Source organism: Triticum dicoccoides, chromosome 1B, assembly GCF_002162155.2.
Source record: "Triticum dicoccoides isolate Atlit2015 ecotype Zavitan chromosome 1B, WEW_v2.0, whole genome shotgun sequence".
NCBI lineage: Eukaryota > Viridiplantae > Streptophyta > Magnoliopsida > Poales > Poaceae > Triticum > Triticum dicoccoides.
Window position 1 is genome coordinate 601,371,260 of NC_041381.1, and position 14,420 is coordinate 601,385,679.

At 46.7% G+C, this 14,420-nt stretch overlaps 1 pseudogene; it reads left to right on the top strand.

Annotated features, from left to right (window-relative positions):
* The first annotated feature begins 11,479 nt into the window (after positions 1-11,479).
* LOC119350678 lies at positions 11,480-13,899 on the top strand (annotated as a pseudogene).
* Positions 13,900-14,420: the final 521 nt, after the last annotated feature.

Here is a 14,420-nt window from a genome sequence, read left to right on the forward strand (position 1 = left end):
TCCGCTTGTCCATTCGACTGTGGATGGGCGACCGAAGCATAGTCGACTCGTGTGCCTTGAGAAGTGCAGAAATCCCTGAATTCCTCCGAGTCGAAGTTTGACCCATTGTCTGTGATGATGCTGTGCGGGACTCCATATTTGAATATCAGTTCCCTGAAGCTAACAGCAGTGCCGGCGTCAAGGTTCTTGATGGGTTTAGCCTCAATCCATTTGGTGAACTTGTCGACCGCCACCAGTACATGCGTGAAACCGCTTCGACCTGTCCTTAAGGGGCCCACCATATCCAACCCCCATACTGCGAAGGGCCAGACGAGTGGTATGGTCTTCAGAGCTGACGCAGGCTTGTGTGACATATTGGAGTAGAACTGACATCCTTCGCACTTGTCCACTATTTCCTTTGCCATCTCATTTGCCTTTGGCCAGTAGAATCCGGCTCGGTATGCTTTGGCCATGATGGTCCGAGAGGACGCATGATGGCCACAGGTCCCCGAGTGGATATCATCAAGGATGATTCGACCTTCTTCTGGTGTTATGCACTTCTGACCAACTCCAGTCGCGCTCTCTCTGTACAACTGTCCTTTGATTACGGTAAAGGCCTTGGATCGACGGACAATCTGTCGAGCCTCTTCCTCATCCTCCGGGAGCTCTTTTCTCAGGATATACGCGATGTATGGAACTGTCCAGTCGGGAGTGATCACTAAGACCTCCATGACCAAGTCGACCACTGCTGGGACTTCTACTTCAGTCGGATCTGTGGCACTCTTGGGCTGCGAAGCTTCTTCGGTGAAAGGATCCTCTTTTACTGACGGAGTATGAATATGCTCCAAGAACACACCACTCGGAATGGCTTCTCTCTTGGAACCTATCTTTGCCAGATCATCAGCCGCTTGATTTTTCAGTCGGGGTATATGATGGAGCTCTAACCCCTCAAACTTCTTTTCCAGCTTCCTCACTGCATTACAGTATCCAGTCATGGCTGGGCTTCTAACGTCCCACTCCTTCATCACTTGGTTGACCACCAAATCTGAGTCGCCATAAACCATAAGGCGACGGACGCCGAGTGAGATGGCCATGCGCAACCCATACAAAAGGGCCTCGTATTCTGCCTCATTGTTGGAAGAATCAAAGTGAATCTGGAGCACATATCTGAGCTTATCTCCTCTGGGGGAAACCAGGACAACCCCAGCACCGGAACCATTCAACATCTTAGAGCCATCAAAGAACATGGTCTAATGCTCTGAGTGAACTTCAGTCGGCTGCTGTTGTTCAATCCACTCGGCAAGGAAATCTGCTATTGCTTGGGACTTAATGGCTTTCTTTGCCTCAAACTTGATATCAAGGGGAAGGAGTTCAATCGCCCATTTCGCCACTCGACCAGTTGCATCTCTATTGTGCAGATCTCTGAAAGTGGAGCGTCGCTGACGACTGTGATGGGATGATCAGAGAAATAATGAGCAACCTTCTTCGTGGTCATGTAGATCCCATACACAAGCTTCTGATAATGAGGGTATCTTGCTTGGATGGAGTCAAAACTTCAGACAAATAATATACTGGGCGCTGAACTTTGAAGGCTTTCCCTTCTTCTTCCCGCTCGACCGTAAGTACTGTACTGATGACTTGTCCTGTGGCTGCGATATAAAGCAACAGAGGCTCTTTGCTGATTGGAGCAGCAAGCACCGGCTGGGTGGAGAGCAGAGCTTTTGGCTCGGCAAACGCTGCATCAGCTTCTGGAGTCCACTCGAACTTGTCTGCCTTCTTCATCAGTCGGTAAAGAGGCAATGCCTTTTCACCGAGTCGTGAGATGAATCGACTTAATGCGGCCAAGCATCCAGTAAGCTTCTGGACATCGTGCACCTGCACGGGGCGTTTCATTCGGAGTATAGTGCCGATTTTTTCTGGATTAGCGTCGATTCCTTGTTCAGAAACGAGAAAACCGAGTAACTTTCCACCAGGAACTCCGAATGTGCACTTTGATGGATTGAGCTTGATATCATACCTCCTGAGGTTGGCAAATGTTTCGGCGAGGTCAGTCAGCAGGTCGGAACCCTTTCACGACTTGACCACGATATCATCCATATACGCTTCCACATTCCGACTGATTTGAGTGAGCAAACACTTCTGAATCATTCGCATGAACGTGGCTCCGGCATTCTTGAGGCCGAATGGCATGGTGATATAGCAGAAGCACCCAAATGGAGTGATGAAAGCTGTTTTTATCTCATCGGGTCCGTACAGACGAATCTGATGGTACCCAGAATAGGCATCTAGAAAAGACAATCTCTCGCATCCCGCGGTCGAGTCAACAATTTGATCAATGCGAGGGAGAGGAAAATGATCTTTCAGGCAGGCCCGATTGATGTGCTTGAAATCAATGCACATTCGGAGTGAGTTGTCCTTCTTAGGAACCATGACGACATTGGCGAGCCACTCGGAGTGGTATATCTCTCGAATAAATCCTGCCGCCAATAGTCGAGCCACCTCCTCACCAATAGCTTTTCTCTTCTAGACGGCGGATCACCGAAGATGTTCTTTAACTGGTTTTGCTGCTGAGTCGACTCTAAGACGATGCTTAGCCAGTCCCCTGGAACACCCGGCATGTCAGCTGGCTTCCATGCAAAGATGTCCCAGTTCTCACGGAGGAACTGGATGAGCGCTTCTTCCTATTTCGGGTCGAGTGTTGTGGAGATATGGGTCGGAGCTGCATTGGGGTCGGTCGGGTGAATATGGACGGGCTTCGTCTCACCGGACGACTGAAATGCTGACTCTGTGGCAGGCTTCTTGGCTCGCAGCAAATCACTCGGATCTGCATTTTGCTTATATTCTTCAAACTCGACCGATGTCACCTGGGAATCGGCAATCTTTGAGCCTTTCTGGAAACACTCTTCTGCCTTTTTCCGATCACCAGTGACAGTGATCACTCCTTTGGGGCCGAGCATCTTCAGTTTGAGGTACACGTAACATGGTCGAGCCATGAACCGTGCGTAAGCTGGTCTCCCCAAAATAGCGTGGTAAGCGCTCTGAAAATCCACGACCTCAAACGTCAGCTTCTCTTTGCGAAAATGCTTTGAATCACCAAACACCACGTCCAGAGCTATTTGGCCGAGTGACTCGGCTTTCTTTCCTGGTATAACTCCGTGAAAACTCATGTTACTGGTGCTCAGTCGGGACATCGGAATGCCCATTCCTTTCAGCGTGTCCGCATACAATAAGTTCAGTCCACTTCCACCATCCATTAGCACCTTCGTCAGCCGAGTGCCTTCGACAACCGGGTCGACCACCAAAGCTTGCCTCCCAGGGGTGGCTATATGAGTCGGGTGATCAGACTGGTCGAATGTAATGGGTGTTTGGGACCATCTCAGATAACTGGGTGTCGCCGGGGCGACCATGTTCACCTCACGGTTAATAACCTTCAGTCGGCTCTTGCTTTCCACATCCGCAAAGATTATCAGAGTGGAGTTAACATGAGGATATCCTCCCTCGTTGTCCTCCTTGTCTTCGGCTTTGTCCGACTCTTTTTCCTTGTCCTTGGACTGTTTTCCTTGGAACTGCTGGATCAGGAGTCAACACTGGCGAGTGGTATGCTTCGGGTAGATGATATTACCCTCTTCGTCTTTCTTCGTGTGGATGTGACACGGCATATCCATCACGTCATTTCCTTCTTTATCCTTCACCTTCTTGGGGTTCCAGGATCCTTTGGGTTTCCCTTTGAACTTGCCCTGAGTCACGGCCAGAGCCTCTCCAGGAGCTGCTGGTTTGGCCTTCCGCTTCTGCTTCCGACTGGTGTTTCCCTTCTCCGACTGACTCGGCTTGTACTTGCCGCTTCGGAGTCGGTCTTCCTCTTCGCCATTGGCGTACTTGGTGGCAATCTCCATCATTCGACTCAGGGTCATGTCTTCGGTCCGACCAAACTTCAAACTCAATTCTCTGTTCTTAACACCATCCTTGAAGGCGCAGACTACCTGATGATCAGACACGTTCTCCATGGTATGATGCAAAGTGATCCATCTCTGAATATACTCTCTTAGAGTCTCATTCGTCTTCTGCACACAAACTTGCAGCTCTGTCAATCCAGCTGGTCGCTTGCAAGTTCCCTCAAACGTTCTGACGAACACTCGGGACAGATCTTCCCAAGTGTAAATGCTGCTTGGAGGTAACTGATTCAACCAGCTCTGGCAGAACCTTCCAACATGAGTGGCAAATGCTTCATGGCCACCTCGTCATTCCCGCCACCAATCTGTACCGCCACTCGGTAGTCCTCAAGCCAGGTTTCAGGCTTAGACTCACCAGTGAACTTGCTTACTCCAGTTGCCAACCTGAAGTTGGGGGGAATCACCGCGGCTCTGATAGCCCTGCTGAAACATTCCGGACCAGAAACATGCACTCGACTGCTAGTGGGCGCATCTCTGTCAGGGCCACCTCGATGAGCTCTGTTCCGATCGACCAAGCCTTGCACGATGATGGATCGCGCGTCAAAGCCTGGTTCCCTGGGGTCGATCGGAGCTCTTCGCCCCATACTGAGTTGATGCCTCTCATCCTGCTGCCGAGGAGCGTAAGACCCACCCCTCGGGGGAGGAGTGGGCACTCGACGCCTATCATCATGATCATGTCGGTCACCATACTGGTCTCGCCGATTCTCGCGCCCTTCACGCCGCGGAGGCGATCTGGGTCTATGAGCCGACTGAACCGTATTCGCAGCGACGGATCGACTGTGAATTCTGTTGCGTGACTGCGACACGGCTGAATTCTGATCTCCTGCTGCCCGGAGCAAATCTCTGATCTGCATCAAGCCTCTGCCAGCCTCCGACTGAGAGGGTTGGATGGACTCTGCTATACGGGTTGCAGCTGCTAAATTCTGAATCGGGGTTCGATATACCTAAGTCGGCGGGAAGAGTTGACGTTGATTGGAGTCGGGTACTCGTTGCCGCGCGCGCTCATCGAGTGCTCGCTGAAGGTTCTCCAGACGAGCGCGTTCAGCCAAGTTGGCCAAACGTGCCTCCTCCAAGGCGCGAGCCTCGGGGGTTTCTCCCGCGATGGGAGTATGCAGGGCATCCATGTTCCTGCGGCGAAGTTCTTCCCTCTGCAGGGAATTAAGTGGCTCGGGCTGGTACTCTTCATGGACTTGAGCGGGGTCGCCTCCACCGTCTACCCCGTCCTCGCGAGGGAAACCGGGAGGGCTGCGAGGCCCATTGACCATCAAGACCTCTGCCGCTGGATCACTGCTATCACACTCGGATGCAGTCTCTACGGAGCCAGTCGACAAATCGAACAGGCCGTAGAGAGATTCGTCGGGCTCGATTGCCGCAACTTGGGTGGTGGCCGTCTGGCGAGCCACCGCGTGCCTCACCCACCGCTGGAGTCTCGACCGACCAGAGCGCTTGCGCTGGCGGGAGACCGGGAGGGTGATCGATAGGGGAGTCGACCGATATGGAGTCGACGGTTGCCGCAGCAGAACGCCGCGGACACATGCGTGAAAATGCGTCGCACCGCGGACGGGGAGCGCATCAACGTCGAGTGGAGCCTCCTGGAGCCAAGCGGAGTCGTCGGCGATGAAGGTGAGAGCGCCGAGACGGATCTCGCGGCCCTTGACCAAAACTCCACCAGCAACCATGATGAAAGTAGTCGGAAGAATCGCAACTTCTCCAAAAATTGCTAAGACACCTGCCCCACGGTGGGCGCCAACTGTCGTGGTTCTAAGTCTGACAGTAGAGTGGGGGTAGGTATGGAGAGGCAAGGTCCTAGCTATGAAGCAGTTGTAAACACAAGAGATGTACGAGTTCAGGCCCTTCTTGGAGGAAGTAATAGCCCTACGTCTCGGAGCCCGGAGGCGGTCGAGTGGATTATGTGTGTATGGATTACAGGGGTGCGAACCCTTTACACTGAGGAGGGGGTGGCTTATATAGTGTCTGCCAGACCCCTCCGGCCCTCAGTAATGCGGGGTTTAAAGTACATTAAGTCTAGGCGTTACTGGTAACGCCTCACATAAAGTGTCCTAAATGCCATAAAGTCTACTTAATTACAGGCGTTGTGGTGCAGAGTGCCTCTTGTTCTTCTGGTGGTCGAGTGAGTCTTCATGGTCGAGTCCTTCGAGTCCATCGAGTGAAGTCCCTCTTGGTCGACTGGAAGGCAGTCTCTTCTGAGGGTGTCCTTGGGTAGGGTACTTAGATCGGGTCTATGACCCTACCCTAGGTACATGACTTCATCAGACAACACTCTCCCCTCTCGTTGCTATGCATCACCATGATCTTGCGTGTGCGTAGGAAATTTTTTGAAATTACTACGTTCCCCAACAAGATGGAGTAGTTTTCAATGATGAACATCACTATGTTGATCATATCTACTATATGATTCATGCTCGACCTTTCGGTCTCAGTGTTCCGAGGCCATGTCTGCATATGCTAGGCTCGTCAAGTTTAACCCGAGTATTCTGCGTGTGCAAAACTGGCTTGCACCCGTTGTATGTGAACGTAGAGCTTATCACACCCGATCATCACGCGGTGTCTCGCCACGACGAACTGTAGCAACGGTGCATACTCAGGGAGAACACTTGTACCTTGAAATTTAGTAAGGGATCATCTTATAATGCTACTGACGTTCTAAGCAAAATAAGATGCATAAAGGATAAACATTACATGCAATCAAAATATGTGATATGATATGGCCATCATCATCTTGTGCTCATGATCTCCATCACTGAAGCATCGTCATGATCTCCAACATCATCGGCGCGACATCTTGATCTCCATCGTAGCGTCGTTGTCGTCTCGCCACCTATTGTTACTACGACTGTCGCTACCGCTTAATGATAAAGTAAAACAATTACATGGCGATTGCATTGCATATAATAAAGCGACAACCATATGGCTCCTGCCAGTTGCCGATAACTTTGTTACAAAACATGATCATCTCATACAACAATTTATATCACATCATGCTTGACCATATCACATCACAACAAACCCTGCAAAAACAAGTTAGACGTCCTCTACTTTGTTGTTGCAAGTTTTACGTGGCTGCTACGGGCTTCTAGCAAGAACCGTTCTTACCTACGCATTAAAACCACAAAGATTTTTCGTCAAGTGTGTTGTTTTAACCTTCAACAAGGACCAGACGTAGCCACACTCGATTCAACTAAAGTTGGAGAAACAGACACTCACCAGCCACCTATGTGCAAAGCATGTCGGTAGAACCAGTCTCGCGTAAGCGTACGCGTAATGTCGGTCTGAGCCGCTTCATCCAACAATACCGCCGAATCAAAGTATGACATGCTGGTAAGCAGTATGACTATTATCGCCCACAACTCTCTGTGTTTTACTCGTAAATATAACATCTACGCATAGACCTGGCTCGGATGCCACTGTTGGGGAATGCGGTAATTTCAAAATTTTCCTATGCACACACAAGATCATGGTGATGCATAGCAACGAGAGGGGAGAGTGTTGTCCACGTACCCTCATAGACCGTAAGCGGAAGCATTATGACAACGCGGTTGATGTAGTCGTACGTCTTCATGATCCGAAGGATCTTAGTACCGAAAGCACGGCACCTCCGCGATCTGCACACGTTCGGCTCGGTGATGTCCCACGAACTCACGATCCAGCAGAGTGTCAAGGGAGAGTTTTGTTAGCACGACGGCATGATGACGATGATGATGATGAAGCTACCGACGCAGGGCTTCGCCTAAGCACCGCAACGATATGACCGAGGTGGGTTATGGTGGAGGAGGGCACCGCACACGGCTAAGAGATCAATGATCAACTTGTGTGTCTATGGGGTGTCCCATGGCCACGTATATAAAGGATGGAGGGAGGAGGAGGCCGGCCCTCAAAGGATGCGCCCAAAGTGTGGAGTCCTACTAGGACTCCCTAGTCCTAGTAGGATTCCACCTCCCACATGGAATAGGAAAAAGGGGAAGGGAAAAGGAGAAGGAAGGAAGGGAGCGCCCACCTTCCCTAGTCCAATTCGGACCAGTCCATGGGGAAGGGGCGCAGCCACCCTTGAGGCCTTTCTCTCCTTTCCCATATGGCCCATTAAGGCCCAATACGAATTTCCATAACTCTCCGGTACTCCGAAAAATACACGAATCACTCGGAACCTTTCCGATGTTCGAATATAGCCTTTCAATATATCAATCTTTACGACTCGACCATTTCGAGACTCCTCGTCACGTCCATGATCTCATCCGGGACTCAGAACTACCTTCGATACATCAAAACACATAAACTCATAATACCAATCGTCATCGATCGTTAAGCGTGCGGACCCTACGGGTTCGAGAACTATGTAGACATGACCGAGACTCACTTCCGGTCAATAACCAATAGCGGAACCTGGATGCTCATATTGGTTCCTACATATTCTACAAAGATCTTTATCGGTCAAACCGCATAACAGCATATCGAGACGTTTGGTAGCACACAAAGTGCTCCTCCGGTATTCAGGAGTTGCATAATCTCATAGTCTGAGGAACTTGTATAAGTCATGAAGAAAGCAGTAGCAATGAAACTAACACGATCATAATGCTAACCTAACGGATGGGTCATGTCCATGAATGATGTGATCCCATTCATCAAATGACAACACATGTCTATGGTTAGGAAACATAACCATCTTTGATCAACGAGCTAGTCAAGTAAAGGCATACTAGAGACTATAAATTTTGTCTATGTATTCACACATACACTAAGTTTCTGGTTAATACAATTCTAGCATGAATAATAAACATTTATAATGAAAATAAAATAAATAATAACTTTATTATTGCCTCTAGGGCATATTTCCTTCAATATATCTCTTTCAGTGGGGGCATGATTAGTGTACTTACTGGATGTAGTCCCCGACACACTAATTGACCACTCGCAGTCGTTTAGAGTCTTAGGCCTGAATAGATTCCATCGTCTACTTTAGATCCATGGCTTCACTCGGGTTATAGAACTTGTGCTACTTCTACCCGAGTGATGACTCATCTGAGTGCTCACATGTATCTCGTCCGAGTGGATCCTGCCGTAGCACCGTCCGAGTGGGGAATTCCTGGCAGCAAATGGTCGCGGAAACGCCGGCAACGCCCACTGGTGGGCCGGCCCAGTTCACAGCACTGCTGCGCGTTGCTGTTTCATTTTGTTCGTTCATTTTTTTTTCAGTTTTCTTTTTCTGGCTGTTTCATGTTTTTCTGTTTTTTCGTTTGTTTGATTTTTTCTTTGTTTTTCCTTTTTCTTTCCATTAATACACAGTGAATTATTTTATTAATACTTGATTACCATTTTTTCCTGTTTCTGTCTCTATTTCTTTATTTTTCCTTTTTGTTTTTTAGTTTCATCTATTATACAAAATTCATTTCGTGTTTATATACAAAAATGCTCATCATATATCTAAGGAAATGCTCACCCTATATTAAGATAACATTCAACATTTTTTTTAGAAAATGTTCATTGTGCATTTCAAAATTGTTTAGTGTATGTCAAAGAAATTTTTAATGTTTATTAAAATATTGTTAAGAGTAATTACAAAATTGTTCAATGTGTATTTAAAAATTGTTCGGCGTATATCAAGAAAATGTTTAGCGTATATTACAAAATTGTTCAATATATCCTTAAAAAATTCATAGTGTGTTAATAATTTCAAAAAGTGTTCAAAATTTGTTCACTTTAATTTGTTGTCAGTACAAAAAAATTGTTTGGAATTAGGAATTTGTTCACAATTTCAAAAAATATTCACATTTTCTAAAACATTGTTCACGTTTCTAAAAAGTGTTGGCATTTTTCAAAATTTGTTTGGAATTTTAAATTCTTTGTTCACAATTTTCTTGAATTGTTCAAAATAATCAGAATAAGTTCGGTACTTAAACTATCTTGTTGCATATCAATCAGCTAAACTTATAATAGGTTAATTGGTAAAGGCTTTGAGTTCATGGGCGGGACATCAAAGAGTTTGAGCTCTCGCCCCCGCAGGTATTTCTTTTGATTTTTTACGCGCTAGAGTTATTAACCTCTTAATGGGCCGGCCCATCTATGTCGCCTTCAGCGGAAGCTCGACCCTTTGGCGCCCACAAGCGGCAAATAGGAGCTCTCCGGACGAGTGACCAAGTCCTCTTGGACTCTAGTCGATGCTTTGGTACTTTAAAGCCGTGGGCTTAGGTGCCATTGGCCTCCACGAAGTTTAGACCATTGTGGGCCTACCCCATGGTAGGTATCCCCATCACTTAGTGAAGTTAAAGATGCATATGCAGGGCAATGCAAGTGTGTGGATGTGGGGATGTGGTACATACTGTTCAAAACCTCTGTATAAGCGTGAGCTAGCTGATCATCCCACTCGAAGACACACACAATCCTCTCACATAAACAAGACGACGTCAATGTTTGTTGCTGCCGTGAGGTGCAGGGAAAGTGGGAAACCGCATGCCACTTGTGTGGAGCAGGGTGTACTCCCTCCGTCCGGAAATACTTGTCGGAGGAATAGATGTATCTAGACGTATTTTAGTTGTAGATACATCCATTTCTATGCATTTCTCCGACAAGTATTTCCGGACGGAGGGAGTACGTAACACGACCCCGATTGGTGTAAGCCAAAGGACTGAATCAATATCTTGACTGGAGCGGCGGTCAACATAGGGCACGTGTGCCAATTAATACCACATGCAGATGCAAGGCAATGCAAGTGTATGGATGTGAGGATGTGACCTCACATACTTACATAGTGTTCATAAACCTCTATATAAGCCTGAGCAAACGGCTCAAAGTTCACACACACACACACACATCCCTTCAAGCAGACAAAGATTGTTGTGCTGTATATGTTCAACCCGAGAAAGGTGCCTTATTCTCTACCTCACTGAATTTTTTACGAGCTGCTTCTGCTACTTTTATTCAAGAAATATTTTACAACTACATAATAATCAAATACAATTTTTTTAAATAGTTTCAGTTGCCATATTATTAATTTAAATATTCATCTTTTGTAAAATCAATTCTCATTGAAATACATTACAAACAATTTCCGCAGCTCAGCATTTATGTGCTAGGTTAGGTTTTACAAGGTTCATCCATTAAAATCAATCAAAAAGCAGTACTACAAACAAGGTTACTAGGTTTGGTTTTAGAAAGTTCATCCAGTATTAGTAGATGATACCTCCACGTTTTCTGCCTGGTTTTACTTCGTAGATTTTCTGCGCGAGGTATCATCTACTACTTTTAGTTAGTGAAATCACATGTACTAGTTATCCATTGCTAAAGATGGTTGGAAGAATCCAACCAAGAGATTACATATTACTAGTACTGCCTTTTGATTTTGTTATCAGTATGCTCGGGAACGATGTAACCCTATTTGAGTTTGAATAAAACTATCCATGATGGCCTTCACTCAAAAAAAAAGTACTGTTTTTGATTGCTTCTTTTTTGAGGCAACTGCTTTCCATATTTATATTGCTGAGAAAAAATGTGGATATGATACGAAAATAAGCATTGCCCTTCGAATGACAGTACTGTAAGCTTGTCACGGCATACCACAATATATAATGTCTAAGCTCTTAATACGTTACAGGCAACGATGTCTTCTCATCACGAGGTCACTCTCGCCATGTCCATACTGTTGCTGCTGTCTTTTGTGGTTCTTTGCTCAGCGGTTCCTGAGAACAACACAGAAGATATGCTCTCCCTGATAGGTTTTAAGCAGGCGATCACTTACGATCCATCGGGGATCTTGAAACACTGGAACAGCAGCACCACCTTTTGCCAATGGGAGGGCATCAAATGCAGCCGGAGACACCCAGGGCGCGTTGTGGAGCTGCACCTCGCCGGCCTGAAATTGTCCGGCCAAATCAGTTCCATGGCTGGAAACCTCACGTTCCTAAAGAAACTCAACCTCTCAACCAACGGTCTGTCTGGCCGGTTGCCACCACTGAACCTCCTCCACAGACTGCAAATCCTTGACCTCGGCTACAACTCATTGCAGGACACCATTCCTGATGCTCTTGCCAATTGCTCCAAGCTGAGAAAATTAGACCTCTCCTATAACTCCTTTGTAGGAGAAATCCCGCCCAAACTAGGCCTCCTATCCAACTTATTCGATTTACGCTTCAACACCAATAATCTCACCGGAACCATCCCATCAACCTTTAGCAACAGTTCTAGCATACAAGTTATGTCTCTGTCATGTAATCACCTGGTGGGAGGTATTCCCGATGAGCTCGGAAAGTTACCAAGTATATGGTGGCTGGCCTTAGGTGGCAATAGGCTAACTGGTGGATTCCCACAAGGTCTACTCAATCTGTCTAATTCCCTTCGAGTGCTTGGCTTGGAGTCGTATAAGCTAGGAAACAGGTTGCCACTTAACATTGGTGACAACCTCTCTAATCTCCAATGGCTTTTCTTGAACCGTAACATGTTCCAAGGGAAAATACCAGCTTCCTTAGGTAATGCTTTAGGGATGGAAAGATTGGAGCTGGAGAACAACAATTTTACTGGTGAAATTCCTAGTTCTCTGGGTAAGCTTCATAACTTGCACTATTTAAATCTTGGGGGAAACAATCTTGAAGCAAAAGACCCCGAAAGTTGGGAGTTGTTTAATGCATTAACAAACTGTAGCGGTCTAAATATCCTTGCTCTAGATCGAAATCAACTAGAGGGAACAATACCAGGTTCAATAGGAAACTTGTCAAATAGTCTTGAGATGCTAACTTTGGGTGGAAACAAGCTATCGGGTATAGTTCCCACAAGTGTGGCAAACCTTCAGTCCCTAATTAATCTGGGATTTGATTATAACAATTTAAGTGGAAAGATTGTGGAATGGGTTGGGATGCTTACAAAATTGCAAAGTTTAAATCTTTATCAGAACAAATTCAGCGGGCCAATTCCCTCTTCAATGGGAAACCTAACTCAGTTGACGTTGCTCTCTCTAGCACTCAATGAGTTTGAAGGTCCCATACCGTCCAGCTTGGGGAATCTTCAACAGCTCACATTGTTGGATCTTAGCGATAACACTCTCCAGAGCAACATAACTCTAGAAGTTGGTGCCCTTACACAAATCGTTGACGTGCGTCTTTCATCAAACAAGCTTACTGGGGAGATCCCACACGTCTTAGGTCAATGTCAAAACCTGGTAACCATTCAAATGGACCAAAACCTTCTCATAGGAGACATCCCAGTATCTCTCGGGAACCTAAAGAGCTTGAACATGGTTAATCTCTCCCATAACAAATTGTCAGGATCCATCCCTGAAGTTTTAGCTGACCTACCCCTCCTCGACATGCTGGACCTTTCTTACAATCAGCTCCAAGAGAAGTTCCAAGAACTGGAGTATTTAAAAATGCTCCATCAGTTTATCTTGATGGTAACTTGGCACTATGCGGAGGAGTGGTGGATCTCGGAATGCCCTTGTGTCCTGCTACTTCTCAAAGAAAAGGAAAGAAGTACTATTTGGTCAGTGTTGATTCCAGTATTTGGCTTCTTATCACTCATCATGTTGATTTCAATTATAACTCTTCATAAGAAGAAGTCACACAGAGCATACCTGTCATCGACTTCTTTTGGTGGAAAATTCCCTAGAGTTTCTTACTATGATCTAGCTCGAGCTACTGGGAACTTCTGTGAAGCAAATCTAATTGGCAGAGGAAGTTGTGGTTCAGTTTACAGAGGAAAACTGACTCAACTTGAAATGGAAGTGGCTATTAAGGTTTTCGATCCCAAGATGAGATGTGCAGATAAAAGTTTCATATCAGAATGTAAGGTTCTGAGAAGCATTAGACATCGGTACATTACTCCAGTCCTAACAGCTTGTCTGTCAATAGATAATTCAGGTAATGCTTTCAAGGCTCTGATTTATGTACTCATGCCAAACGGGAATTTGGACAAATGGTGTTGGCGCCGCCTCTCGCAGCGCCGCTTCTTCTCTACCTTGCAACTCTCTTAGCCCAAGGATTCTCTCAAGAAAACATTCATGTGCTAGAGGTAGAAGAAGAGGACGCAGGAAATTTTGTGGCACCGCACAACTTGTGCCTTTTCCGTTTCTCTTACTCTCTTGACAATGAACTTGATTACATGGGATTAAGTAGCCGGACTAACCCAGCCCCAACGCACCCACTAACCACTACCTTGCATGCACTCCACATAATTCTGCATGCAACACACACGGCCACGCCACTAACGGCTTGACCCACTAATCACTCCAGCACACACGCGTACAGGCTTGAGTCACCTCCAAGTTTGCAACAGATATGAGCTTACCCACGACACACTTGACGCACGCCACAACTGATTGCGTCTGCTTCTTGCTCCACCGTTGATCTGCCGCCGGACTTGGACGTTGTGACTCTACGGAGCTGTACCCATTTTGCTAACCAACACATCCATGCAGCAGACTACCTACTCATCACTAGCTTGTACACACACGCCATCTCATCTCTACGTGAGTGTATGGCCGCAGCCTAATGG